We start from the raw sequence: 23,945 nt of genomic DNA, 5'->3' as shown, positions 1-23,945 counted from the left end.
GGAGTACAGTGGAGGATGGCCCAATCTTTTTAAAAAGATTTTATTTATTTGAAAGACAGAGTTTCAGAGATAGTTAGAGAAAGAAAGAGGTCTTCCATCCACTGGTTCACTCCCCAAACAGCCGCAACAACAGGAGATGTGCTGATCCAAAGCCAGGAGCTTCTTCCAGGTCTCTCATACGGGTGCAGGGGCCCAAGGACTTGGGCCATCCTCCAGTGCTTTCCCAGGCCATAGCAGAGAGCTGGATCAGAAGAGGAACAGCCAGGACTAGAACTGGTGCCCACATGAGATGCCGGTGCTTCAGGCCAGGGCTTTAACCAACTGCGCCACAGCGCCGGCCCCGCTTTATTCTTCTAAAATGCAAGTTTATTTTTTCAAAAAAATTATTTATTTGAAAAACATAATCTAGCTACTGGTTTATTCCCAAAACACCCACAACAGCCAGGGCTGGACCAGGCCAAAGCCAGGAGCCAACATCTGCTGCCTCCCTACATACGCATTAGCAGGAAGCTGGAATGGGGAAAGCAGCCAGGACTCAAACCAGGGACCCTAACTCAGCATGCAGGTGTCCCAAGTCAGCACTGTGACCAACAGGACCACCACCTTCATAAAGCTTTCACAGGCAATGGCTGCAGGCAGAGGAGGTGTGAAAGGGGATGGGTGTATGATGCCGAGGACCACAGGTTATTTCAATGAAGGGTACAGCTCAGCACATGAACTAGTCGGATACACGACACTCCAAGGCTCAACTACAGAATGCCTCCAGATTCCAAATTGTTTCTTTAGAAATTCTGCTCCAAAACAAGAACATCATCTTAGGAGCCGGCGCTGTGGCACAGCAGGTTAAAGCCCCAGTCTACGGTGCCGGCATCCCATATGGGCGCCGTTTCGAGCCCCGGCTCGTCCTCTTCCAATCCAGCTCTCTGCTATGGCCTGGGAAAGCAGTAGAAGATGACCCAAATCCTTGGGCCCCTGCACACACATGGGAGACCCAGAAAAAGCTCCTGGCTCCTGACTTTGGATCGGCTCAGCTCTGGCTGTCATGGCCATTTGAGGAGTGAACCAGCAGATGGAAGACCTCTCTCTCTCTCGCTCTCTCTGTCTCTGTCTCTTCCTCTCTCTGTAACTCTTTCAAATAAATAAAAATAAATCTTAAAAAAAAAGATCATTTTAAAAATTCCTTACCAAGTAGCCCATACAAAAATTGGCTTTTTAGAATTTAACTTTAGCTCCGCCAATGGACTAAAGAAAAACAAAACCCAAATCTAGACACTAATATTATTTGTTAGCCAATCCTTGCTACTGCAATTTTCTCAAAACCAGCACTCAAAAGCAGATTATGTGTATGTGCAGCAAGCAGCATGGTCAGCTAGGATAGGAGGGCAGGGCCAACACCTGGGCGGGCTGCGGCATTCAAGCCTCGGGACAGCCACTTTTTGTGCACTGTTGAGGGGCAGGGCAAGGGGAGCCTCTGCAGGACGCCACCTCCAGCTCCTCCCCCGCTGCTGCACCCACCCATGCCGCACCTGCTGCAGCACGGGCCAGGCGGCTAGAGAACAGCCTCCACAAACACAGAGAGCTCAGAAAGGGGCAGTCTGAGAAAGCTCTGCTTATTTAAAAATAAAAAAAAAATAAAAAAAAAAAAAACATTATTTTAGGGGCCGGTGCTGTGGTGCAGTGGGTAAAGCCGCCACCTGCAGTGCCAGCGCCCATATGGTTCAAGTCCCAGCTGCTCCACTTCCAATACAGCTCTCTGCTATGGCCTGGGAAAGCAGTAGAAGACGGTCCAAGTCTTTGGGCCTCTGCTCCCAGGTAGGACACCTGGAAGAAGCTCCTGGCTTCTGGCTTTATATCAGCACAGCACCAGCCACTGCAGACATTTAGGGAGTGAACCAGCAGATGGAAGACCTTTCTCTCTCTGTCTCTGCCTCTGTAACTCTGCCTTTCAAATAAATAAATAAATATTTAAAAAAAAAAACACATTATTTTATTTGAAAGGCAGGATTATGGGAGAGAAAGAGAAAGACAGAGAAAGATATCTTTCATCTACTAGTTCACCCCCCCAGATGGCTGCAATGGCCACAGATGGGCCAGGCAGAAGCCAGCCGCCAGGAGCTTCATCCAGGTCTCCCACATGGTGCAGGGGCCCAAGTACTTGAACCACCTTCTGCTGCTTTCCCAGGAGCATTAGCAGAGAGCAGGACCAGAAGTGGAGCAGCCAGGACTTGAACCAGTGCCCATACAGGATACTGGCAACACTGGCAGTGGGTTAACCCACTGCACCACAGCACTGGCCCCCAAGATAGATTTTCTTAACTCAAACAAATTCAGCTACCATTAGTCCATGGTATTGTTTGTAGCGGCAAAAAGCTGGAAATGACCCAAAATATACAGAAACAGGATCAACAAAATAAATTTCAGCATATCTGCCTAACAAACCAGGCAACCATTGAAGTGATGACATAGACCTGTGTGCACTAGGATGTATCCAAGAGATTCTGAATAAAAAGGAAAAAGAACAAAGTAATGGATACAGTACACTACCATTTGAGGTTTCTTTCTTTAAATGTGGATGGGAAATGTGTTTTACACAAATAGATTTTTTTCTGGAAATTACAAAAAAACAAACACACACAAAAAATTATGGTGGCCTGCAGAGGAGACTGAGCTGAGGAACAAGGGGTCTCATTGTCCAAATAATCTGCTCCATACCTCTATCTCTGTTTAAGTGTTTTTTAAAGTCCGTGGTTCACTAAAGTCTATGATTATGATTTTAAAATAAAGGAATAAAAAGAAAAAGTGATGAGGCCAGTGCTGTGGCATAATGCGTAAAGCTGCCGCCTACAGTGCTGGCATCCCTATGGGCACCAGTTTAAGTTCCAGCTTCTGATCCAGCTCTCTGCTATGACCTGGGAAAGCAGTGGAAGATGGCCCAAGTCCTTGGCCCCTGCACCTACATGGGAGACCCAGAAGATGTTCCTGGCTCCAGTTTCACCCACCCCTGGCCACTGTGGCCATTTGGGGAGTGAACCAATGGAGGGAACACCTCTTTATCACTGTCTCTCCCTTTCTCTCTGCAATTCTACCTTTCAAATAAATAAAACAAATGTTTTTTTAAAAAAAGAAAAAGAGTGGGGCCGGCGCTGTGCTGCAGTGGGTTAACAGCCTGACCTGAAGCATCGGCATCCCGTATGGGTGCCGGTTCTAGTCCCGGCTGCTCCTCTTCCAATCTAGCTCTCTGCTATGGCCTGGGAAAGCAGTGGAGGATGGCCCAAGTCCTTGGGCCCTGCACCCGTGTGGGAGACCCAGAAGAAGCTCCTGGCTCCGGATCAGCGCAGCTCCAACCGTTGCGGCCATCTGGGGAGTGAACCATTGGACAGAAGACCTCTCTCTCTCTCTGCCTCTCCTCTCTCTGTGTAACTCTGACGAAAGGAAGGAAGGAAAGAAGGAAAGGAGGGGAAAAGGAAAAGTAATACCCATCCAAAGGAGTCTTATCTTCCCTAAGCAGTCACACCCTGCAAAAGGTCCTGTCAGTGACGGTCACGTCTGGGACACCGTGAGGTGATACTGCTGAGTGACGCTGCAGCCATCAAGGCATTCCTGGAAAGTATCCACTCCTCAGGACACACCCCCGTGGCCAAGCGACACAGGACCACATCCCTACCGTCTCTGAGCACCATCAGACTGTAGCAGGACAGAGGTTTCCTTTACTCCACTCCTTTCAAACCACAGTAACTTTTACTTTTTTGATTTAATGCTAAAAAAAAAAAAAAAAAAATTCCACTTGCTTCTAGAACAAGCAATGTTCCAATTCTTAAGTGTTTGGCTCTGCTGTAACCACAGCTTAAAAGACTCAAATATATGGCCAGCACCGCGGCTCACTAGGCTAATCCTCCGCCTTGTGGCGCCGGCACACCGGGTTCTAGTCCCGGTCGCCCCTCTTCCAGGCCAGCTCTCTGCTGTGGCCAGGGAGTACAGTGGAGGATGGCCCAAGTCCTTGGGCCCTGCACCCCATGGGAGACCAGGATAGGCACCTGGCTCCTGCTATCGGACCAGCGCAGTGCACAGGCCACAGCGCGCCAGCTGCGGCGGCCATTGGAGGGTGAACCAATGGCAAAGGAAGACCTTTCTCTCTGTCTCTCTCTCTCACTGTCCACTCTGCCTGTCAAAAAAAAAAAAAAAAGACTCAAATATAGGGGCTGGCGCCATGGTGTAGCCGGTAAAGCTACATGCCTGCAGGGCTGGCATCCTATATGGGCACTGTTTCGAGTCCTGGCTGCTCTACTTCTGATCCAGCTCTCTGCTGTGATGTGGGAAAACAGTAGAGGATAGGCTAAGTCCTTGGGCCCCTGCACCTGTGTAGGAGACCAGGAGGAAGCTCCTGGCTCCTGGCTTGGGAGAGGCCCAACTTGAGCATTGCAGCTATCTGGGGAGTGAACCAGCAGATGGAAGACCTTTCTGTCTCTCTCTCTCTCTCTCACTCCCTCCTGCCTCTCTATAACTCTGCCTTCAAATAGATAAATAATTAAATCTTATTATAAAATAAAGATTTAAATATATAAGTAAGTTTCCAACTAAAGTGCAGTTACTTTTCATATGTTAATACAAAATGATAATCATATTTTGAGGAATAAAGTTTTACATATTATTTTGTTTCTAAACAGAGAACTTTAGAACTACTGAGGAGCTCAATTTTTCTGAATTCATCCCAGGCAAAAATCAGTTCAGTTAAAAAGGGGGGGGTGGGGAGTCCATCATAGCTACAGCATTTCCAAAACGTCTCTGTTCTCAAGGAGGACATGAGGCGGGCGGGGGGCGAGGAAAAGCCTAAACCACACAGCTCCCTTCCACCTCTGTTGGCACAGGGCCTCCCCCAGGCACAGCTGTCATCAGTGCTTCAGGGGAGCAGTGCCCGTTCAATGCACAGGGGCGGGGGCAAGGGGATCCCCCAGATTTCACGCTGTAGCTCCCCCTGCAGCTCACACACCTGCAAGCAACAGGACAGCCTCTTGTCAGTCATGCCAAGCAACGGAAGCAGAGCTGCCACACCCACACCCACACCGAACCACACTGCCAGGGGCCTCTTTCTAACCAAGCCAAGTGACTGGGGTTGCAGCCCTTCAACTCCATGCCTTAGTGAAGCAAATTCATTTGTCAAACATCCAAAGATGTGCAGTTATCCTTGGAAATATGATGCTATAGCATGATTTTTAAAAAAAGGATAAGGAAGGGAATTTTGCTAATTTAAAACATTAATAGACACTTCTAGTAGCAAACTATGACAAAATACTGGCTTCTCATTTAAAGAAAATTCTAATTATTCAAAAACTAAACTGTAATACTGTACAAAAATGTCCCAAAGTTGAGGGGAAAAAAGCTTCTCGGGTCACTTGCACGGTGGCTGTTTATTTGCACCTCCACTTGATACATGTGTGTTTTCTAGGCAGTCTCAGCAACAGCGATGCCGTGGTGATTAAAAACAGACACAGCTCCTGCCTCCATGGTGCTCACAACAGTAAACACAAGGCCGAATATATGAGTGTGCTGGTTTCTCTTAAGAGACAATAAGGACCAATACCTAGGAGTAGAACGCAGGTTTCAACAATCTCAACATTGTGGCTTTAAAGTATTTTATAATAAATTTTAAGACAATTTAAGACTTATTTATTTTGAAAGAGTTTTAGAGAGAGAGAGAAAAAAATTTCCATCTGCTGGTTCACTCCCTAGATGGCTGCAACAGCCAACACTGGGCCAGGCCAAAACCAGGAACCAGGAGCTTCTTCTGGGTCTCCCACATGAGTGGCAGGGGCCCAGGCACTTCAGGCATCTTCCACTGCTTTTCCCAGACTATTAGCAGGGAGCTGGATCAGAAGTGGAGCAGCCAGGACATGCAACCACGCCCATAGGGGATGCCAGCGTCATAGGCAGCTGCTCTGCCCACTATATCACAACTTCAGCTCCAAATCAAAATATTAAAATGAGCTAAAAGTAAGAATATTTCACATAGCAACAAGCAGCAAAAAGAAAGCCAGAGATGTGGGAAGAGCACCTGGGGAGTGGAGAGAAGGTTGTTCAAGGCTGGGCTCATCACTGCACCAACGTCTCCAAGAGGAAAAGGGGTGCCGGCAACAAACTTAGTGAAGGCAAAAGGGAGAGAAAGAAAAGCCATGTGGCTGCCGCATCAGGGAGCAGCAGGAAATGGAAAAGCTGGGAAGGGGGAAGTCACCAAGGGCACTGCAGGCCACACGAGGGACCCAGACTGTATTCTAGTCACCAGGGAGGGTCACAAGAATTACTTTGGCAGGCTCTACAGCCATGACAAGACGGGACATGATCAAACAATCACTTCTGCTTACAATGTTCTCAAGGAGAAACAACACCATAAACGGTGGTGCCGCCAGCCTGCTTCTGTGTCCCGGTTTAACTAGGATGCATCGCACGTCTCTTCCATGACAGGGAGTAAAACCAGTCTATGGTCTGGAGGGATGAGAAACAGGCCATTACGATCACAGTTTTTTTAAGAGCAGAACATGCAGAATGCTGGAAGCACCCAGCACTGAGCTGGTTAATTTGGCCTGGGGGAATCCAGGAAAGATGACTTTGCAGAAGCCCTGGATCTTTTCAAAAATTTTTAAAGATTTATTTGAAAGGCAGAGTTACAGTAGAGAAGGATGCTGGTACTTGAGCCATTCTCTGCTGCTTTCCCAGGCACATGAGCAGGGAGCTGGATCAGAAGTGGAGCAGCCAGGACTCAAACTGGTGCCCTTATGGGATGCTGGCATCGGAGGCAGCAGCTTAACCCACTGAGCCACACACAGTACCAACCCTGAAGCCCTGAGTCTTACAGGACAACTGGGTTTTTCCAAGTCATTGGTGATACAAGACTATTTAGGAGCTACCCAAGACTCTTCCCTCTAAGTGCCTATGTAGGACTGCCAACACAGAACTGGGGGGTAGGAGGGAGGGGTTAACAATAAAACCACAACTGCCGAGCCGGCACTGTGGCATAGCAGGTAAAGCCACCGCCTGCAGTTCTGGCACCCCATATGGGCGCCAGTTCGAGCACCAGCTGCTCCACTTCTGATCAAGCTCTCTGCTAAGATCTGCAGAAGATGGCCCAAGTCCTTGGGCCCCTGTACCTGCGTGGGAGACCTGGAGGAAGCTCCTGGCTCCTGGCTTCAGATCAGCGCAGCTCCGGCCATTGGCAGTCATCTGGGGAGTGATCACGGATGAAAGATCTCTCTCTCTCTCTCTCTCTCTCCCCTTCTCTCTCCTTGTAACTATGACTTTCAAATAAATAATAAATAAATTAAAAAAAAAAATGCAACTGCAACTGCCCAAGGACTGTGTTCAGAACAAGGCTTTACTGAGAACTTGGATAACCTGGCTTTTGCTCACATTGAAATTGCAGCAGTCTAAATATTTCAACAGGAGAGTCTGTGTTCTGTTAGCGGGATGTGTGTGTTACACCCACTGTGCACCAGGCTGAAAGTTTGTACATGTTTATTTTCATCTATTTGAAAAGCAGAATGACAGAGATAATCATCCATCTGCCGGTTCACTCTCCAAATGTCCATAGGAGACAGGGTGAAGCCGTAAGACTGGAACTCCACCTAGGTCTCCTTCGTGGTTAGCAAAGTCAAGCACTTGAGCCATCATCTGCTGCTTCCCAGGATGCATTAGCAGGAAGCTGAATCAGAAACACAGACAGAACTTGACCCCAGATACTCCACTACGGAATGAGGGCATCCCAAGCAGTGGCTTAACTCACTGCACCACAACACCTGTTCTTTTTTTTTTTTTTTTTTTTTTTTTTTTGACAGGCAGAGTGGACAGTGAGAGAGAGAGCGAGAGACAGAGAGAAAGGTCTTCCTTTACCGTTGGTTCACCCTCCAATGGCCGCCGCAGCTGGCACACTTCGGCCAGCGCACCACGCTGATCTGAAGCTGGGAGGCTGGGAGCCAGGTGCTTCTCCTGGTCTCCCATGTGGGTGTAGAGCCCAAGCACTTGGGCCATCCTCCACTGCACTCCCGGGCCACAGCAGAGAGCTGGCCTGGAAGAGGGCAACCGGGACTAGAATAGAACCCGGTGTGCTGGCGCCGCATGGCGGAGGATTAGCCTATTGAGCCGCAGCGCTGGCCTGTTCCTTTACTTTTAAAACATAATACTTGATAAAATTAAGCTAAAAGGTCAATTTAAGAAATATCCAAAAATAGCAGTAATCAAATACAGCAAAAGGTGTAGGCACGCTGCCCATGTGACAGACCCTTTGGGGACACGGCTTCAAGGGAAAGAAAGGTATTGGGGGCCGAGGGCTCGCCTGGCAGGAGAGGTCTGAGGAAGCCGGAGTGGAGGTCCACGGAAGGGAGGATAGCAGGTGGCCGGCCAGGACAGGCACTCTCCCAGGACCCCTCCACTGCCAGCTGTGGGATTTTACATGGGAAGATCAAGTTTCTTTACAAACCTCTACCTGACCACAGCCCAGCCATGGACTGAATGCAGGAGAAGGAAGCCTGGGCCATGTGGAGGCAAAGAGCAAAAGGATTTTGTTTTTGACAGTAAATATGTAAAATTTTTGTTGTATCCTGGGTTGAATAAATCTACTGTATTAGTAAAGGAGCCCAACAGGGTCAGCACTGTGGCATAAAAGGTTAAGCTTCCACCTGCAGTGCCAGCATTCCATATAGATGTCATCTTGTTACATAGAGAAATAAATAAATCTTTTTTAAAAAGGGGGAGAAAAACAAACTAAAACAAAAAAACAGTAAAGCTAAGCTATGTTCATCCTGAACGTTCGTGTTGGCAGAAATTCAGCTGTAAAGAGGAATGACAGGGTCCTGTACTGTAGCACGAGTTAAGCCACCTTTCAATGCCAGCATCCCACACCAGAGCACCAGTTCCAGTCCTGCCTGCTCTGCTTCCAGTCCAGCTCCCTGCCAATGTGCCTGGGAAGGCAGCGGAGGATGGCCAGAGTGCTTGGACCCCTGCCACTCACATGTGAGATCTGGATGGAGTTCCAGGCTCCTGGCTCCAGCCTTTCTCTCTCTGTCACTCTGCCTTTCAAATAAATAACTCTTTTAAGACACAGACAGACTGACTTGCATAAACTTTGAAAGGAACCCTGGGGCACTTTTGAAACTTGTAGTACTGAATGGAGCTGTCTCTTTTTAACTCCTAGTTTCACTTTCTCTTTTTTTAATATAGTACAGCAACTTTTTTTTTTTTTTTAATTTATTTGAGAGGCAGAGTTAAAGGCAGAGAGAGGGAGAGACCAAGAGATTGGTCTTCCATCTGCTGGTTCACTCCCCAAATGGTTCCAACGGCTGGAACTGGACCGATCCGAAGCCAGGAGCCAGGAGCTTTTTCTGGGTCTCCCAAATGGATGCAGGGCCCAAATGCTTGGGCCATCTTCCACTGTTTCCCAGGCCCTCAGCAGAGAGCTGGATCGGAAGAGGAGCAGCCAGGAGACAAACTGGCACCATATGGGATGCTGGCGCCATAGGCGGAAGTTTAAGCTACTGCGCCACAGCACCAGCCTCCCTAGTTTCACTTTCTAAAGTGGCTTTCCTCTTCCTTAGCTAGAATTATCACTGGCACTAGTCTTTTGTTGTTCATCAGTCAAAATCAAAATAAAAAGGTCTAAAGAAAAACTAATAGGAAAGAAGTGGGGTACAGAGCACATAAAGTGGTTCTCACTCAGAGTACAGCCAGGGCCCAGCCCTGCTCAAAGCAGAGGGCCCCAGGATGCCAGCCCCAGCCACAGGACAAGATGCAGGCCCTGACACCCTCCCACCACGACTCTAGTTTCACTTATTTCACACGTTGGGTGCCCTGGGAGGATTTCGTTTGAATAAAGAGGCCCATTGCTTCAAGCGTGTCTGAAAACCAAGGAGTGAGAGCCGGGCATTCTCAAAGCAGACTCAGAGCTGCACAGGACAGCGGCCAGAGGAGGAACCAGAGGAAGGGACCCAGCAGCCAGGCCCACGGGATGTGGGCAGCTGCGCAAGACCTGGGGCTCTGAGATGCCTGTTGGACCCCAACTTGGAGAGGCCCAACAGGCAAACAGGCGGATCTTCTGAAGCTTGGCTAAAAGGCTCAGGGGGTCACAGCAGCTAGGCAGTCTCCACTGAGAGGCATAAAGAAAAACAAGATGGGATCCCAAAAAGTCCCAGGAGGCAGAGAGAGAAGGGTGAGCATCCAGACGGGGAGCCTCAATTCCAGGGAGCCTGCACTAGCAGCAGAGAGGCGCTGGCACAGTGGCCACAGCACATGGGCAGCAGAGAAGCAACGGGAGTACAAGAGCCAGGAGAACTCCTGAAGGAACTCAGGGAGGAAGAGGAGCTCACACTGAGGGCAGAGGCGGCACACGGAGGCCAAGGGCACCTCTGCAGGGGGCTGTGGACAAAGAACCCCCTATCAGACCCTAAGATCTCACTGGTGGACTCATCCAGAAACAGAAAGCCAAGATCAGGGTGACAGTCAATGGGGTGGGGTCAGGGTCTTCAGAGCCCTGCTGATACGCCAGCCAGGCAGCCCTCCTGGAGCGCTTGGAGCTGAGGCCCTGCTAGTGGGATCTGCCAACAAAGATAATTACTAGGCGCTCCTCAGTTACCCTGGGAGCCCCCAAGTGTACCCTAGGAAAGCTGGGTATAGATAAGGCCCATCAGCAGATCTATTTCCCAATCTGTATACAGCGTTACCTGTACTAATGATAACAAGAACAATGTATATATTTTTAAAAGACTTATTTATTTGAAAGGCAGGGCATGAGGCAGGGAGAGAGATCAGTCAATAGGTCCTCCATCTTCTGGTTCACTTCCCAGTTGGCTGCAACAGCCAGAACTGGGCCGGGCCAGGACAAAGTCAGGAACCAGAACTCCATCCAGGTCTCCCATGTGGGTGGCAAAGCTCCAAGCACTTGGGCCATCATGTACTGCCTTTCCCAGACACATCAGCAGGAAGCAGACAGCTAGGTCTCAAACTGGCACTCCAATATGGGATGCCAGCCAGGTTGCAAAGCAATAGCTTACCCCGCTGTGCCACAACATCGGCCCCAAAATGATGTATATATTTCAAGTGCATTTATAACTCATGACTGAGGACTTGAATGTCGAGTCCCTTTAAAACAGAAGTAAAAGAGCTGGCATTGTGACAAAGAGTAAAGCCACCACCTGCAATGCCAGCATTCCATATGGGCTTCAGTTTGTGTCCCAGCCACTCCACTTCCACTCCAGCTCCCAGCTAATGGCCTAGGAAAAGCAGCAGCAGATGACCCAAGTGTTTGGGCCCCTGCCACCCATGTGGGAGACCTGGATGAAGCTCCTGGCTTTGGCCTGACCCAGCTTGGTCTCTCCCAAATGGATGTTGCAGCCATCTGGGGAACCAACCTGGGGATAGAAGATCTCTCTCCATCTGTCTCTCCATCTCTATCTGTAACTCTAACTTTCAAATAAATAAGTAAATCTTTAAAAATAAATAAAATGAAAATAATACAGGTAGGCACTGTGGCACAGCTGGTTAAGTTGCCACTTGGTACACCTGCACTCTGTATCAGAGTGTCAGTTGGAGTCATGGCTATTCCACGCTGCTGATCCAGCTTGCTGCTAATGCAACTGAGAGGCAGCAGATTATGGCTCAAGTATTGGGCCCCTGCCACCCATATGGGAGACCAGGATGGAGTTCCTGGCTCCTGGCTTCCAGCTGTTGTGGGCATTTGAGGAATTAACCAATGGATGGAAGATATGATATATCTCTCCCCTACCCCCATCACTCTTTCAAATAAATAAATTTTTAAAAACAATAAAGAATATTAATTACAGTAAGACAGAAAAGAGTCTCTGAGGTTTGAACACACCACAAATAATGGCAACAATGCACCCAAGGCTCCCCAGATTCCTAGCTCTAGCTACTCCTGCCTATCTTGCTCCATCCAAGCCAAACAAAATGACAGAACACTCTTGGAAAGAACATCCACCTTTTCTTAAAAGAACAGAATCTCTCTTCCAATGATTTACTTGGAAATATTCATTAGTGTTTTAAAATTAATAGACTGACTCTGGCATAGAAACGGCATTTTTCAGAACATCTAATGGCAATTCAGAAGCACCAGCGACAAAGCTGAGACACAGAAGAGCCTTACTGCCTCTCACCAACTACTAACAACTGTCATTTTCTGAAGACTTGAACAGTGACTTAAGGCACAATAAATATCAGGCTTCTTTACATTCACTGTCAATTCCTCGAGGTTTCAAAGAGGCAGAGACGAAGAGATGCCCCCAGGTGCCCACCCTCCCCTGGTAACAGGCAGCTTTCAGGAGACTGATCCAATGTTTACTTTGCTCACACAGCCTTGGAAAATAACAGGGGGGCCAGCGCTGAGGCACAGGGTGCTGGTATCCCATATGGGTGCCGGTTTCAGTCCGGGCTGCTCCACTTCCAAGCCAGTTCCCTGCTAAAGCACCTGGGAAAGCAACGGAGGATGGCCCAAGCCCAAGTACTTGGGCCCCTGCAACCACACGTGAGACCTAGAAGAAGCTCCTGGCTCCTGGCTTCAGCCTGGTCCAGTCCCAACCATTGCAGCCATTTAGGGAGTGAACCAGAGGATGGAAGACCAACTGATATCCCTCTCTCCCTCCCTCTCTCTTTTTTCTCTCTCTACCTACCTCTGCCTTTCAAATAAATAAATAAATCTTTTTTTTTTTTTTTGACAGGCAGAGTGGACAGTGAGAGAGAGAGACAGAGAGAGAAAGGTCTTCCTTTTTGCCGTTGGTTCACCCTCCAATGGCCGCCGCTGCAGCCGGCGCACCGCGCTGATCCTGGCAGGAGCCAGGAGCCAGGTGCTTTTCCTGGTCTCCCATGGGGTGCAGGGCCCAAGCACCTGGGCCATCCTCCACTGCACTCCCTGGCCATAGCAGAGAGCTGGCCTGGAAGAGGGGCAACCGGGACAGAATCCGGCGCCCCAACCGGGACTCGAACCCGGTGTGCCGGCGCCGCAAGGTGGAGGATTAGCCTATTGAGCCACGGCGCCGGCTCTAAATAAATAAATCTTAAAAAAAATAACAACAGAGGGGCCAGCCGTTGGTACAAAGATTAAGACAACTTGGAGGGCCGTCACTGTGGTGTAGTGGGTAAAGCCACCGCCTGCAGTGCTAGCATCCCATTTGGGTGCAGTTCGAGTCCCAGCTGCTCCAATTCCAATCCAGCTCTCTGCTATGGCCTGAGAAAGCAGTAGAAGATGGCCCAAGTCCTTGGGCCTCTGCACCCTTGTGGGAGACCAGGAAGAAGCTCCTGGCTCCTGCTTCGGATCAGTGCAACTCCAGCTGTTGTGGCCAATGGGAAGTGAACCAGCAGACAGAAGACCCCTCTCTCTCTCTCTCTCTCTCTCTCTCTGTCTCTCCTCTGTTTAATTCTGACTTTCAAATAAATAAATCTTAAAAAAAAAAAAAAAAAAAAAGACAACTTGGGACACCAGCATCCCAGATCACAGTGTCTGGCCCAAGTCTCATCACCACTTCCAATCCAGCTTCCCACTAATGCACCTGGGAAGACAGCAGGTGATGGATCAAGTACTCAGGGGCCCTGCCACCTACATGGGAAACAGAGATGGAGTTCCAAGCTCCTGGTTCTGGCCCGGTTCAGCCCTGGCTATTGCATCTGGGGAGTAAACCAGGAAATAAAAAACCCATCTCTCTTCCTTTCAAGTAAAATGAAAATAAATAATTTATATATAATAAAGATTTATTTATTTGAAAGGAACAGTTACAGAGAGAGAGAGAAAGGTCTTCCAACTACTGGCTCACTCCCAAATGGCTGCAATGGCCAGGGTGAAACTATACAAGTTTCTCATGTGGGTGCAGGGTCTTCTGTTGCTTTCCAAGGTGCATTAGCAGGAGATGGATCAGAAGTAGAAGAGTAAGGACTTAAAATGACACTCATTGCTGTGTATTTGGAGTTATTTATATTATCTTATGGGATGACAGTTTATATTACTATATATTAACAAATGGGATGTCAGCAGCATTGCAGGTGGTAGTTTAACCTGCTGTGCCATAACACCACCACCCCCAAAAACACATGTACATAAAAGACTAAGCAGGGGGCCGGCGCTGTGGCACAGTGTGTTAGAGCCCCAGCCTGCTGCGCCAGCATCCCATATGGGTGCCAGTTTGGGTCCCAGTTGCTCCACTTCTGAACCAGCTCTCTGCTATGGCCCAGGGAAAGCAGTGAAAGATAGCTTTAGATTGGTGCAGCTCCAGCCGATCCTGCCATCTGGGGAATGAGCCAGCAGATGGAATATCTCTCTATGTCTCTGCCTCTGCCTCTCTGTAACTCTGCCTTTCAAATAAATAAATAAATCTTTAAAAAAAAAGACTAAGCAGGCATTTAGTCTAGCAGAGAAGACAACCTCATCCCACACTGAAGTATTCAGTTCCCAGCTCCTGACTGCAGCGGCTTGCTAATGCAAACCTTGGGAGGTGGTGGCAATGGCTCAAATAATTGGGTTCCTGCCACCCATGTGAGACTAGGCTGAGTTCCTGGCTCCCAGCTTCAGCTCAATGCATCAGGCTTTTTGGGAGTAAACCAGCAGAGAAGAGCTCTCCATGTATCTGTCTCTGTCTCCCTCTGCCTCCCAAGTAACATTTTTAAACAATAATAAAAGTAAGGAAAGGAAAAAGAAACCTATCTCCAAACATCTGAAATCTGCCCATCTCTCTGTAATTCTTCATTCTGTCAAGTCTTGCTTCTCTCCATCTGTGACTGGACATCCGTATTTCACAAACACAGGATTAAGGTAATATAATAAACCCAAAACACACAGCATTAATTATGTAGAATCATTATGGAAGCCCCTGGGCCTTTCTGAATGCTCACTAGTTTTCTATTAATACAGAAATGAGAGTGAAATACAGCAAAACCTCAACTAACTGGAAGCGCTGAAGGTTTGTTGACAGCTGTGGACACAAAAACTTCTTGGTTAACTGTTCAGGATGACATGCTTATAGTCATGCTTTGGATCATGAACATCAGCAATGACAAAGGGAGATAGCGTTCCAAGATCTCAAAGGCTCTACCCCTCCTAAGGAGACCCCAGATTGTAGCAACCTTTGCTTCTACACTCCCCATTCTCTACCCTGCTGTCACCTTTTCCATCTGTCCCTCTCTTTAGTTCTAACAGCCAAGTGTGGCTGAACCACATATCAGGAAAAGCTACCTGGTTCTCTCAGCTCTGCTGGGCATCCACCAGACCCCTCCAAGGGAGGCAAATAAGTCCGGGCATACCAGATTCCACGGCCTCTACTTCATCCACTATGAAATCTTTAAATAAATTATTTCCACAGAAGGAAACTCTGAAGCATGCCATACCATAGATGAACCTTAAAGACATTACGCTGCATGAAATAAGACCATCCCAAAAGGGAGACACTGCATGATTCTGCCAACAGGAGGAAATGAGAGTAGTCAAAAAGTCTCACACTCAGAAAGTTGCAACACGGTTGCTGATAGGGATTAGTGGAGACCTGGAGTTATCCTTCAATGGCTACAGTGTCTCAGTTTGGGAGGCCCACCAAAGTTCTGAAGATGATGGTGATGTTTGCCCACAGTGAACACAGTTAAATCCACTGAACTTACATAAATTTTAAAGTGGTTACAATGGGGCCAGCACTGTGGCGTAGCAGGTAAAGCTGCCACCTATAGTGCTGGCACCCCAGTGGGTGCTGGCTCCAGTCCCGACTGCTCCACTTCTGATCCAGCTCCCTGCTCATGTGCCGGGGGAAAGCAGCAGCAGATGGCCCCAGTGCTTGGGCCCCTGCACCTACAGGGGAGACCTAGAAGAAGCTCCAGGTTCCTGGCTTTGGATTGGCCCAGCTCTGCCCATTGCAGCCTTTTGAGGAGTGATTCAGTAAATGGAAGACCTCTCTGTCTCTCTGCCTCTGTCTGCAACTCTGCCTTTCAAATAAATAAATAAATCTTAAAAAAAATGGCGGGGGGTGAACGCTGAGCTCAGTGGCTAAGACATCTGTGTGCCACATCAACTGCCTAGGTTCCAGGCCCTCCAGCTCCTGGCTGATGCAGATCTTCCGAGGCAGCTGTAAGGCTCAAATTGTTGGTTCCTGCCACTCACGAGGGAGACCTCAGGACTAACTTTCTGCTTCCTGGCTCTGATCCCAGCCCAGACATGACCACTGCTGGTTTAGGGAATGAACCAACTGTTGCGAGTGCACTCTCTGCCTCTCAAAAAAAGTAAACATTATGAAATTTTTAATTTTTTTGAAAGACAAAAAAAAAAAAGATATTCCATCCACTGGTTCACTCCCCAAAATGCCCACAACATCAGGGGTTGGGCCAGGTGGAAGCCAGAAGCTGGAAATGCAATCCAGGTCTCCTCTGTGGGTGGCAGGACACCTGCTGCCTCCCAGGGTGCACATTAGCAGGTAGCTGGAACAGGAAGCACAGCTGGGACGAGAACCATCTCTCTGACATGGGACATGGACATCCCACGTGGCAGTTTCACTGAGGTCAAACACATGGCCCAAATAAGCAAATTTATAAAAATGTTAATGGCTACAATGGAAAGTTCGATTCATGTTATATATTTTACCACAACTAAAATACTTTTTTTTTTTTTTTGACAGGCAGAGTGGACAGTGAGAGAGAGAGAGACAGAGAGAAAGGTCTTCCTTTTGCTGTTGGTTCACCCTCCAATGGTCGCCACGGCTGGCGCGCTGCGGCCAGTGCACCACGCTGATCCGAAGGCAGGAGCCAGGTGCTTCTCCTGGTCTCCCATGGGGTGCAGGGCCCAAGGACTTGGGCCATCCTCCACTGCACTCCCTGGCCACAGCAGAGAGCTGGCCTGGAAGAGGGGCAACCGGGAAAGAATCCGGCGCCCCGACCGGGACTAGAACCCGGTGTACCAGCACCACAAGGCGGAGGATTAGCCTTTTGAGCCGCGGCGCCGGCCAAAAATACTTATTTTTAAATGAAATGTTACCTCCTCATTATTTAGTACTTCTGAGAAGGGTGATATGTTGAGTGCCTCTTTGTGATCCTCATGTAATCACTCCAAGAAGGTTATTTCATAATGACACATTAATATAAAATGAGCTGAAATGGTATTTTTTATTTTCATTCAAAATCATCATATGCTATTCTCAACATGGAGAAATCATGCATTATATGACTAGATTTGTAAAAAGAACACCAGCAAACACTGAGAAATAGAAGAGCATTCATCTGGGTCGCAAATTAGCGTCAAAACAAAGTCAGGGGCAGTGCTGTGGCCTAGCAGGTAAAGTCACTGCCTGCAGTGCCGGCATCCCACATGGCCGCCAGTTTGAGTCCCAGCTGCTCCACTTCCAATGCAGCTCTCTGCTATGGCCTGGGAAAGCAGAGGAAGATGACACAAGTCCTTGGGCCCCTGCACCCGTGTGGGAGATCAGAAAGAAGCTCCAGGCTCCTGGCTTCAGATCAGCCCAACTCCGGCTGGTGCGGCCATTTGGGGGAGTAAACCAGCAGGTGGAAGACCGCTCTCGCTCTTGCTCGCTCGCTCGCTCTCTCTCTACCTCTGCCTGTCTGTAACTCTGCCTTTCATATAAATAAATAAATCTTTAAAAATAAAAAAAGTAAGTCAGTAACCACTCACAGCAACCTTACTGAGCAAATACTCCATAGCAGGGACCTCAAAAACTTTCTTAAGGCTCTTAAGAGTAAATAAAAATAATAACTTGGAATTCAAATCAAAGTACTTGTTGGTTAACACTTTAAACTGAGTATCAGCAGGGCTGGTGTAGTGGTGTAGCAGGTTAAGCCTCCGCCTGAAATGCTGGCATCCCATATGGGCATCAGTTGACCTGGCTGTTCCACTTCTGATCCAGCTCCCTCTAAGGCACCTGGGAAAGCAGCAGAGGATGCCTTAGATGCTTGGGCTGCCACCACCCACGTGAGAGATCAAGAAGCTCCTGGCTCCTGGCTTCAGCCTGGCCTAGTCCTGGCTATTGTGACCATTTAGGGAGTGAATTAGCAGATGGACGATCTCTCTCCTCCCTTCTGTAACTCTGCCTTTCAAATAAATACAAAATAAATTTTTAAAAATAAAAAAATTAAAAATAAAGAAATCAGCAACGAGGTAATTTTTAATAATTTCTAAATTTCTCAGCCCATCTCATGTCACTCCAAATATATAACTGTCCCACATTTTTTATTTTTTTTATTTAATTTTAAATTTTTATTTTTTTAATAGGAGCCAGAAAGAGCTCCTATGCACTGGTTCACCCTCTAAATTTCCACAATGGCCGCGGCCGGGCCATGTTGAAGCTAGGGGCGGGAACATCATCCAGGTCTCCTGGTGGATGGCGGGAACACAGACACTTGTGCCTTCACTGCTGCCTCCTAGGGTATGCAGCACAAGACGCTGGAGTCAGAAGCTGCAGCCAGGGACTGATGCCAGACACTGGCAGCCCACTAACAGCTAAACCATACTAGCACCTCACGCACCCCACACCCCTGATTGTCAGCAAACCACCTTCCAGCTCTCCTCTGAGACTCTCCAACACCATCTCAGTCCAGAATCCAACTTTCCCAAGGAGGATGCTCTCAAGTATCCCACCCACCCCAATCAGGTTAGTGATTAACCCTTCCCTGGATGAAGCAAAAAACTGAAAGGGAATCAATGAATGTAGAAATGCTGCCTTGCAGCCTTTCCCTGCAGAGAAGGCCTTAGCTCGCTGGTTACTCAACTATCAAACCCCATGTTCAGCAGGGCTTCACACATCATTTAACACAATACATAAAGTATTCTTTTTCTTTTAAAATAAAGTCCTTGATTGATCACCTAAAGACAAAGAGAGCTGAAGAATCTATTAAAAAAAAAAAAAACTAGCAAGAATAATTATATACAAATCCTTAGGTGCCTCTGAGTCATAGGAAAAGGTTTATAACCAAACTTGTTAAAACTTCTGGAACAAGGCACAGTCGCCAGCGACAACGCCATCCCAAAAACAAACGCCGGTGCATGTTCTGGCTGCTCCACTTCTGATCCAGCTGCCTGCTAATGGCCTGGATAAAGCAGTGGAAGATTGGGCCCCTACCACCAATATGAGAGACCTGGATGAAGCTCCTGGCTCTTGGCTTCAGCCTGGCTCAGCCCAGGTCTCTGCGGCCACCTGGGGTATAAACCAGCAGAGGGAAGGTATCTCTCCCCTCACCCTCTTTCAAACAAATAAATCTTTAAGGATTTCCTTGAAATAAATAAATAATATTTTTTTAAAAAACTTCTGCAGTAAAGTCACGTAATTTTTCTATTAATAACCTGCCTTTGTTCTTATCCTTCCTCTCACTTTTGAAAAGTTTAAGCATGAATTTGCAACAACCTGACCACATCCTTTCTATTTTTATTTAATTGCTTTCCATCGGGGCGGCTATCCCTCGAAGAATGACAGAATCCTACCAAAATCCCACTCCCCACAGTCTAATGGTTCAGAATCTCCCAGGTAACACAAATCCCCAGAGGCTTTGATCCAATTTAACAACTACATACACAGAGAAATATTGTTTTCAAATAAAGAACACCCTAGTTACAAAACAAATGCTACTTACTCAAAGGAAAAAACCCTGCCACCACCAGGCTGGGAGGTTACCAACGATGTTTTCTTCACTCGAATACTGGTTATCAGCCAGATAATCCCAGAAAGGAAATTTCTGGGAATTCATGAGAAAATTTTTAACATTCAAAATCCCTGCCTAGACAACAGCTGACACAGGTCTACTCATTTAGTGAGAACACAACCTGGCGTCTAGGCAGCCTGTCCTGCCCGTGGGCCTGAGTCAGACGGTGCCCACGCCACTGCTCCACAGCTGAGCCCAGCCTGGCTGGCACTGCCAAAGCACAGGCCCCCTGCAGAAGCCGTGAGACACAGAGGGGAAGGTTATTTTAAAGGGAAAACTCAGAGTTGACAAGGAAACAAATATCAATGAGAAGAAATCCCCTTTCATGTGTATTTTGTTTCTGGTTTTTTGGTCTTCAGTTGCAGGAAAGATTTTCAAATTTTAAGTACGATATTTTGACAGTGCAAAGGCCAAGGAACTGAAAAAGATCTGCAGAAGGAAAAACAATGACAGCAACAACAGTGGACTAACAATAGCTAAATGATCAATCCTCTCCTGGCTAATGGGGCTGAGAGTTTTGGGTGAGTGACCAAGAGGCTGAGTGGCTGGCAGGCCGGGGGGCGGGGGGGGCGGGGGGGGGGCGGCGGCAGCCTCAGGCCACGATGGACAGAATTTATGCAGTGAAATCATTTCACGAAAGAAAACCTCTGCACTCTGTGGAGCACCGTGCATCCCCGCCAACGGGCTGAGAGCCCCCAACTCCCCACCACAGGGCCAACCGCAGGCCTGCATCAGGAACTAACAAAGTGAGAATGCACGTCGAGCGTCCAGCTCCTCTCCTTCAACTGAAACCAGAAAACACGCGCGATGCGGGGACCGTCTGGGAATGATCAGCCAGTGGCTGTGGCGCCTGCTTCAGCAGAAGGGATAGAAGCTACCTTCCCAGTTCACGGTTTAATACTAAAAAGCATCTTCACCTTGTAGAGTCGACTTTTTTTTTTTTTTTCAATTACACCTGAAACAAGTTTTAGTTACCTTTTGTTTTTGTTTTCAACGTTGGAGTTCTAATTATTTGATAAACCAGGTGAATGCCCTGCATATATAAATCATGTTAATTGCTGTCATTTAAAAGGTCATTAAAGCTTTATACTCACATCCCTAATTCACTGAACTTTAAAAAATCAATCTTCATTCAATTTTCTCAGCAATTTCTAGGCTTTAAGAGACTGATTCATCGACTGACACCTTAAACCTGGACTTGGGGCAAGTTCATGATTCCCGCTTCAAATCCAGCATCCACAAATACACTTGTAGTCCACAAACCGGAAGCAACAGGTAAACACAGGCCTCCCAGGACCACCGACTCAAGCTAGCCATGTACTGCACCACGGTGACCTCGGAAGAAGGGACCTGGGTCAGCACTTGGAAGTTCTCCTGGACGGGAAAGCCCCCGCGGGCCCTACGGAAAGCACAGGGTCACACCCAGAGCCTACAACCCTGTGTGTGCACCTGCAGGCCTTCAGCATCTCTATTCCCATCGCTGCCCTCTCACGCTCAGAGACCCTGTCCCGGGGCAGAGCCCACCTGTGGCGACCACAGGTCAGAGGGGCAGCATCACAGGGGACCCGCGCTGGACAGGCAGCAGGGCACAGTAAACCAAGGACCGCGCTCCTGGGATCTTACCAATAAACCAAATTCCTGTAATTCTTAAAACACACTCAGATACATTTTAAATGTCTTTGTTCAGATAACTCTCACAAAATTATCCTACCAAGATTTTTTTTCCCAAGCGTATTCTAATAAAGATGCCAATTGTGAACGCTTTTAAGTAGAACTTTTAAAAAATACAGGGCTTTTTTTTTCCTCTCTCTTTTAAATCTTCCACTTCAAAAACTATCCCAATTTCACAACTGCGAACTCGGGTTAAGATGAGCTCCCGCACCCCAACCGTGCAAGTGAGGAAAATCACACCCATCGAGGCCCGCAGGACCCGGCGGCCGCGGCGGGGCCCGTGGACCACCCCTCCCGCCTCCGCCAGGCCGCGACGTCCCCGACCCGGCTGGGACACGGCTACCTGTGGCCCGGGAGGGCTCCCCGCTACCCGCGGACGCCCGCGGTGCAGGCAGAGGGCCGCGCAAGCCTGGCTCCCGGCCTCGGGCCGTCCCGGCACACTCGCAGCCGCGCGCCAGGCGTTCGCCTCGAGGGCCCGGAGTTGGGTCTGACGCGCGGCGACCGCGGGCCCGGGGCAGCCGGCCCGCGCCGGGGCCGCGCAAGCAGCTTTCCCGGCTCCCAGGGCCGCCGAGGGCGCCAGGGTCTCCCTGCCAAGAGGCGCTCGCCGCAGCCAGCCCTGCCCCGGGCACCCCCAGGGCTGCAGGGGACCGGGCCCCACGTGAAGGGCTGACATCTTAGGGAAAACTTAACCTAACCTACATCTTCCGCGGGAATTTATGTCCGTCCTCTCGGGGCGTTGCTGCTCCGCTCCGAGCAGCAGGCCTCGCCCCCCGGGCGGCCGGCTCGCCGCTCCGCAGCCACCGTTTTCGGCGTCCGCACCGGACCTCCGGACGGGAAGCGACACGGCCGCAGACCTCCGCCGACCAGGGCGGCCCGACCCGGAGCGCGCGGGCCCCCGCGGCACTGCCCGGAGAGGCCCCGCTCACTTGTGCCCGCGGCGCGAAGCCACCGGTTGCGGCCCCGGGGCCCCCCGAAGTTTCGACCGCCCCGGCTGCGGGTTCGCGCCCCGCCCGGAGCGAGCCCGGGGGGCGGGTCCGCGGGGCTCGGCGGGCGGGGAACTTGGCGCCCGCCGCCACCCGGGCACTTTCCTTCCACGCCTCCCGGGGCTGACGGCCGCCGCCGCCGCCGCGAGGTGCCCGGGCGCGCCCCTGGAGCCCGGCCGGCCGGCGCGCGGGGCCGCGGGGGCGCGCGAGGCGGCGCGCGGGCGCCGCGCTGCCCCCGCCGCCCCCGCCCCCACGCGCCGCCGCCGCCCGTTGGCGCCGCCGCCCGCGCCCCGCGGGTTTCCGTGGGCAAAGTTGCGCGGCCGCTTGTGAGGAGCGCAGCGCCGTCCCCCGCCCCGGCGCCGCCGCCGCCGCCCTCCAGGCCGCCGCGCGGGAAGGCCCAGCCGGCGGCCCCGCTTTTTTACCTGCCGGGAGTTTTCGCGCGCGCGCTCGCCGCCCCCGCCTCGCGCCCGTCCTCTTTCTTTTCTTTCCTCTTTTCGCCGCCCCGCGCGGGCGCGTTTTCCGCTCGCGCCGCCCGCGCTCGCCCGCTCGCGCCCTCCTTCCTGCTGGGCTCGGCGGAGCGGGGCGGCCGGCAGCTCTCCCCGCCCCCCTCCACCCGCGCTCCGGCGGAGGCGGCGGCGGCGGCGGCGGCGCTCCGCGCTCCGACTCATTCCAATATGGCACGGGCGCAGGGCGCATGCGCCCGCGCCCCCCCCCCCCCCAGCGCCGCGGTGCTCCCGGCAGCCCGCGCCCCTCGCGCCGCGCGCGTGGCGCCCCCCGGCCCGGCCTCCCGGTGGCCGCCCGCGCGTCTTCCCTCTGGGCCGGGCCGCGCGGCTGCCGCCGACTGAGGCGCGCGGGACCAGCGTCGCCCGCAGTCCGCCGCTCCCGCCCCGGCCCGCAACTAAGCCGCGGTCGCCCCCGAGGGTGTGGCGGGGACATGCGGCGGCGCCCAGGGCCCCGACGGCTCGGTGGCTCTGCGCGATCTGCCGGGGCAGAGACGCGACCCCGGGGCCTCAGCGCCGGTCCTGGCCCGGCTCCGACCAGGCAGGGAAGGGACCCCCCGCACCACGCCCCGGCTGAGGCGGACGGAGCGGCGGGGAGCCCGGGCGAGTCTCGGGGCCCGGCGCAGCGCGCCGCTGTCGCCCGCACGTGACTGCCTGGGGCGAGCCGGCCTCGGCGAGCAGCGGACCGAGCGGCAGCCGGACCCCGATGGGCGCGCGCGGCCGACCCGTACCAGCGGCGCGGGCAGCGGGTCCCTGCACCCAGGGGTCCCGGCCGTGAGGTTCCGCGCCGAGCCCCCTGGGAGGCGGCGTGTACACCCGGGAGTTTCCGCGGCTCGGCGTCCCTGCGAGGGGGCACAAGGAGGCTGCGGAATTCGGGCGGGAGATTACGGAGCCTGGGGTAGGATCCGAAGCTCGCAAGTGGCCGCAGGTCGGCCAAGTGTCCGGGGCCCGCCGCTCGCCTGGCACGTGCGGCTGCCCGTGGGACACACGCGCCCCCATGCGCTCCGGGCAGTTCCCTGCCTGAGGAACCCGCGGCACGCGAGGAGGGACCGGCTCTGCTCCTCAGGTCCTGGCAGGAGGGCTGGGACGCGCGCCGGCGGCTCCTGCGGGTCTGCGCGGACGCCGAGTC

The 23,945-nt window shown here is 51.0% G+C and overlaps 1 protein-coding gene across 3 annotated transcripts in view; it reads right to left on the bottom strand.

Moving 5' to 3' along the window:
* The window catches only part of SFMBT1 (Scm like with four mbt domains 1), a 122,397-nt gene extending 99,416 nt beyond the window's left edge, over positions 1 to 22,981 (bottom strand). The window contains exon 1 of one of the 3 annotated variants that reach the window (XM_051851533.3): positions 22,739 to 22,981. The gene's annotated coding sequence lies outside the window, so the exon portion shown is untranslated. Of the gene's footprint in view, positions 1 to 22,032; positions 22,169 to 22,738 lie in introns of those variants that run through there. The other 2 variants (XM_089306102.1, XM_008260804.5) reach the window with 2 other exon arrangements.
* Positions 22,982 to 23,945: the final 964 nt, after the last annotated feature.

Source organism: Oryctolagus cuniculus, chromosome 10 (genome assembly GCF_051225735.1).
Source record: "Oryctolagus cuniculus isolate XC-2025 breed Fujian yellow rabbit chromosome 10, ASM5122573v1, whole genome shotgun sequence".
Lineage (NCBI taxonomy): Eukaryota > Metazoa > Chordata > Mammalia > Lagomorpha > Leporidae > Oryctolagus > Oryctolagus cuniculus.
The sequence above is the reverse complement of the archived record's forward strand: the minus strand, read 5'-3'. Positions and strand labels throughout refer to the sequence as shown.